Source organism: Tursiops truncatus, chromosome 8 (genome assembly GCF_011762595.2).
Source record: "Tursiops truncatus isolate mTurTru1 chromosome 8, mTurTru1.mat.Y, whole genome shotgun sequence".
Classification (NCBI taxonomy): Eukaryota; Metazoa; Chordata; class Mammalia; order Artiodactyla; family Delphinidae; genus Tursiops; species Tursiops truncatus.
Window position 1 is genome coordinate 59,956,165 of NC_047041.1, and position 6,500 is coordinate 59,962,664.

Genomic DNA, 6,500 nt, shown 5'->3' on the forward strand with positions numbered 1-6,500 from the left:
GCCAGCAGCCCACATTTCTTTCTGCTGCAGGAGGTAAGTCCACTTTCTTTTCTCCCTTTTTTAAAATTTAAATTAGCACTTTATTGAAATACAATTTATATACCATACAATTCACCTATTTCAAGTGCATGATTCAATATTTTTGGTATTATATTCATAGATCTGTGCTACTATCACAACAATTCATTTTAGAACATTACCATTACTCCCCTGCCCCCAACAAAATGTATCCCCTTAGCAATCATTAACATTTTTCTCTCATCCCACCCCCAGCCCTAGGCAACCACTAATCTACTTTCTCTCTTTATAGATTTACCAGTTCTGGACATTTGAAATAAATGGAATCATACAATGTGTGATCTTTTGTGACTGATTTCTTTCATTTTGCATGTTTTCAAGGTTCATGCACGTTGCTGCATGTATCAGTACTTAATTCCTTTTGACAGCTGAATAATATGCCACGGTAAGGATATACCACATTTTGTTTATCCATTCATAAGTAGAAGGACATTTGAATTATTTCTACTTCGCAGCTGTTATAAATAATGCTCCTACGAACGTTCATGTGCAAGTATTTGTAGAATTATGTTTTAATTTCTCTTGGGTTTATACCTAGGAGTAGAAATGCTGAGTCATATGGTAACTACGTTTATCTGTCTGAGGAACATGCCAGGCTGTTTTCCAAAGTGACTATACCAAATTACATTTCTACTTGCATGTATGAAACTCCCAATTTCTTCATATACTCTATAACATTTGTTGTTATTTATATATTTTTTAAATTCTAGCCCTCTTAGCGGGTGTGACATGGTATCTTACTGTGGTTTTGATTTATATTTCCCTATGGCTAATGATGGTAAGTACAGTTGCCTGCCATGTCCCAATTAGCCCTCATTTATACCCCTGGGAATGGGACTAGAAGTCCAATGTTAGAAAGATTAATTAATGAATAAAATATGTTAAAGTAAATCCAATTCATTTAGAATGGTAGATGCCTCATATTTAGACTTCTGTTTTATTTTTCTTAGAGCTCATGCTTCAGCTATCATCTCTTAAAGAAGATGATAATCTCTGCCCATTTTATTTTCCTGGGTTGTCATGAAAATTGAATAATGGCTTGAAAGTCTTTGGTGAAATTAAATGTACTACACAAACATGAAGAAAGAAAAATGGTAGAGAGTAGGTTCACAGAAATGGGCTTTCCAGCTACCTACCAAACCGGACATTTGCACAGCAAAAAGCAGTGTCTCTGGGCTTGTTCAATGAAGTGCAGACCTGAAATTGCCATTACCCTGTGCTTGTTCCAAGTACGTTTCCTGGTTTTTACTGGAGATACTGGGGGACTACAAGAGAGAATGTGGTTGACTGCCTAAGAGTGAAGGTAGCTCCTGATCCCAGCCTCTTTCCTACCTAAAAAGAGATACCCCTTTCTCCACTATCTTGTAGGTCTGACTCAGGAGATAATTGGTATATTATAATAACACACTATTATATCAGATGCCAGTCTGTCCTAGTTTTACTTCTTGAAGTCTTTGGATATAATAAGTGCAGAACATCTTGCTGAAGTGCAGTACAACTCTCAGTACCTAGAGTTCAATTTGTCTTGAGTCTTTCCTACAGTTCAAAGGAACAGACTCTTTGCCTCCTCAACTAAAGCCAAGGCTTCATAGAGGACATGAAGGTGAGTATAGAAAGAGCTAAAAGAAGTCAGAGAAGGACAATCTAACCTGACATTAACCCCACAGGAGAGGCTTTTGAGTGACTAAGTATGGAAAAACTCTAGAAATTCCATGATCTAGGGTATGGGTATTACATGGCCTGAGGGCAAGACTTGGGTTCTTCCTTCTACAGTGATGGAAAGCATGGGTCATAATGCTACAGCTCCCAGAATGGATTCAGAATTTGAAGAGGCAAGTGAGTCAAAACACTCCCAGTGATGAGATCGACAGGCAGAATATGGCTTAGACTGTAATTTCTGTAGCACAATAACCAAGTTTTCAGTAATAAAAGTAATGTGAGGACACAGGAAGAGAATCACCAATCCTGAGACTCTTTTTACTCCACATCCCCCACTGACTTTGAGAACTTGCCAAACTCTCTTACCATAGACACTTGCCCATTCCTGCTGATCACGAATCCTTAATACCCAGATCAGTGACCCATATCTGCTAACTGCGCAATATCCTATCTTCCCTACACTATGATTCCCATAAGGGCTCATACCACAGTTCACAAGACAAAGTGACTGACACTCCCCACCCCACCCCCATCCATATATTCTTTTCTGGGACACTTTTCCCCTCCCATGGGAGAAAAGAAAAACAGTTTCAGTCCAGAAGTCATAAAACATTGCCCCCTTTCAGAAAGGCTTAGTATTGCCGTCATAAAAACAAGATCAGGGTCCAGGCAGATTATTCTAGTGAACCAACTGGGGGTCATGAGAAGATACAAAAATAAGAACTCCAGGGTCTACAGCCAGAGAGACTTGCTGGAGATAAAGAGGAGTCTATATTACTTTCTTTTGGTGATCTGATCCCTGAAAAGGAAGTCATGTACTTTCTTCCTTCCACAAGCCAATTCTAAATAATTAGTACATTCTGTGTATTGTTCTACACTCTAGATATACACATATGAATACAGAAATGATCCCTGGCCTTAAAGAGCTCAGAGTGTTATTCTCCAGCCTCTTGTTTCCTATCATTCCATATATACTCCTTAGGGCTATAATTGTATCCCGTGGCTTTAACCCTCGCATAGTGTGTTGACTCACAAATCTAGAGTAAAATATAGTGGCTACAGCTTACTTGGGATCCAGAATTTATTAATCTCATACGAATGATATCCAGAAAGTGCTAACTTGGTTTAAAAAACAACAACAACAAATGTGCATTTTTTTTTCCCTCAGCAAATTGCTTTATCTCCATAATTCCCCACCTTGGTGAAGAGCCTCACCATCTTTCCAATAGCTTAATGCAAAAATCAATCTTAGAAGTTTGGGATTAAAATATACACACTACTCTATATAAAGTAGATAACCAACAAGAATTTACTGTATAGCACAGGGAACTATACTCAGTATCTTGTAATAATGTATAATGGAAGAGAATATAAAAAAAGAATATATATATGTATTATATATAATATATATATTATATGTAATACATATATATATATACATATGGTTGAATCGGTTTACTGTACACCTGAAACTAACACAACATTGTAAATCAACTATATTTCAATAAAAAATTTTAAAAAAGAAAAAAATCCATCTTAGATTCCTCCTTCTTCCTTCCTCCAATATGCTGCTGTCACAGCCTAATCATTCCGTCTTAGCAACTTGTTTCATCAGTTCCTTCATATCCTCACTCTACTGCCTTAGTTTATATAGTTTCATCTGGACTGTTTCAATAGTCATTGAATGGATCTCCCTGATTTCAGCATTGTGCACTTCCAAGCCTCCAACTACCCGGTCACCCAACAGATCTACCCAAAATACAAATTACTGCATCTTCCATTGCCTGTAAAAGAATAAAATCGAACATCATGGAATAGCTATTGATTGATGGAAAGTAGATGAGCAGATACATTACACAACAGCAGCTATTCAGTACCTGATCTGCCAGTTAATTTTAGGCAAACAAATGTAAATTGAGTTTCTCAGAGTTTCTTTGTAAAGACCATGTTCCATTTTTCACAAACTTCTCTGTGATAAGCTGAATTTTAAGTGCAAAAACCGAATCTGTAAAAGCAAATGAAGACACATTTAAGGGGTGAGGGAGCATGGATTGGGCTTGAATAAAGTCGGGGTTCAAAAGTGTGCGGTGGGGTGAAGGAAATAAGAAAGATCAAGGAAAATTTGTTAGGAGAACTTGAAAATAAAAAGATATTCTAAAAACCGCAGTGTAACTTTTGACTTGGAATTTTGGAGTCGTTGGTCTCTTAAGAGAAATACAAATCAGAAAAGAAATGCAAGTTGTTGAATGGAATTGATTACCAACTCTTTGATTTATTCATCCTCATGTTTAAAAAACCTTTTGATGAAATGAATTTTGAGCTAATTCTTGTGCTAGATACCAAACTTCTTTTGAATCTTTTCCTTCCCAGACCTAGATAGTGGTCTTCTCTAATATCAAGGCTCCCTTGAGATTTTGCCTTGGCTTTTTGCTCTGTTCCTTCAAGGAACATTCCCTAGAAATAAGTTTCTTCATGTGCTCCCTTGAATATCAGCTCACCTTTCTTTTTTTTTTTTCTGTTTATTTTTATTTTTTTAAGATTATTTTATTAATTTTTATTGGAGTAAAGTTGGTTTGCTCAGCTCATTTCTCTCCTTATTTGTATTCTTCATCTCTTAACTTACATACTTTTTCTGCTTAATGTCCTTCACTGAGATGTGAGAGTAAGAGACCTGGGTGTACATCTAGAGTTACTTACCCTTAATCCCCACCTACACATTGTCACCAATTTCATGAAGAGAAAACCAATTATTAACAAATTTATTCTCTTCTATCTATACTCAGTAGCATCTAGTTAAGCAACTTTTCCTCCATACTAAAAGCAATAACTAGCCATTTACTCGTCCTGGATTTAGGCATTTTTTGTCAGCTCCAGACCTCTTCAACTTGCTCAGGGCTGCCAGGTGACCTTTTCTCACTTAACGTTTAGACATTCAAAACATGTCATTCCTCATCTGCCCACTACCATCTCTCTCTCTCTCTCTCTCTCTCTCTCTCTCTCTCTGTCTCACACACACACATACACACACACACACACACACGCGCGCACACACACACACACACACACACACACACATACACAAAACTCCTTAATGATGGTTTCCTGACAATGTCAAGACAATTCAATGGGGAAACAATATGGTCCTGAGACAACAGGATATCCACATGCAAAAGAATAAAATTGACCCTCTATCTCACACAGTAGAAACAAACTTAAAATAGATCCTAAATCTAAGTGTAACAGCTAAATTATAAAACTTTAAAAAAAATATATAGGAGTAAATCCTTATGACTTTGGACCGGGCAAGGCCTTCATAGATATGACATCAAAAGTAGAAGTGACAAAAAGATTGGATTTCATCACAATTAAAAACTTGTTCCTCAAAGGATGCAATCAAGAAAATGAAAAGACAACCCTTAGAATGGGAGAAGATATTTACAAATCACAGAATTCATAAAGGACTTGTATCTAGAATATAGAAAGACCTCAGAAAAAGACAAATAACGTAATTAAAAAATGGATAAAGGATCCAAATAGACCTTTCTCAAAAAAGATATGCAAATGGATAGTAAAGTGTATGAAAAGATGATAAACACCATTAAGCAAATGCAAATTAAACACCTTAGGCAAACGCAAATTAAAATAACGATGAGCTATCACTTCACACCCAGTAAGATGACTATAATAGAAAAAAAACATATAATAACAAGTATTGGCAAAGATGTGGAGACATTGAGCCCCTTCTTATACTGTTGGTGGGAATGCAAAACAGTACAATCACTTTGGAAAAGAGCCTGGAAGATCCTCAGAAAAGTAAATACAAGATCCAGCAATTCTATGCTTAGGTATACACCCAAGAGAAATAAAAAGCCTATGTTTAGAAAAAAACTTGTACAAGAAAATTCATAGCCACATTATTCACAATAGCCAAAAAGTAAAAACAATCCAAATGTCTAAAAAACTGATGAATGGATAAACAAAATGTGGAAAATCCATGCAATGGAGTATTATCAACCATCAAAGGAACAAAGTACTCATACAAGATACGACATAGATGAACCCTGAAAATATTACGTTAGGTCACCCAGCCCTCTGTCCTGACTTTCATCTGGACACCCTTGGAGGTCCAGGCCCTCCTCCCACAGCTCACCTTCCCAGACCAGGTCAATTTCCTTGGGGCAGGAAGTTTAGCCTTACTTTTTTCTCAGAGGTGCCGTGCTATTGAAACCCTATAGTTAAGGTTCCCAGGGCTTTATAAGCTTTGCATGTATTCATAAGGACCTAAGAACAAACATTTACAGTCTCTCAGTTATATAGATTAAAATCACAGATATAAGCTTATATCTGTAATGTAATTTTAAATTATATTCATAATTTTAAATTGATAACTTTTAATGATCTTTTTGCAAGACATGCCATTATAATGCCAGTGGTTATTTTTCTTTACTCATATAACTTTAGATATTTTTTATTCAGACATTTTAATTGGTATTTTAATATGGGGTACAGGTGTATTCTCAGTGTTATCAACACTGACATGAGGTCGGAAAGCTAAAGTGAAGACAATTTACAAGTGCCACCCCTGGCCTTCAGGTGTTCTCCAAGGCCTCAGAATTTTCAGCTCATCAGGTAAGCGGAACAGCTCTCTTGACCCTGGACGGGGCCCTGGAGTGCAGGACCTAATGCCGCGCCGGACAAATCAGCAGCATCTCCTCCCCCCCTCGCCCCGCCCCTTTCCCCTTACGCCTTTCTGCTTTGGTGGA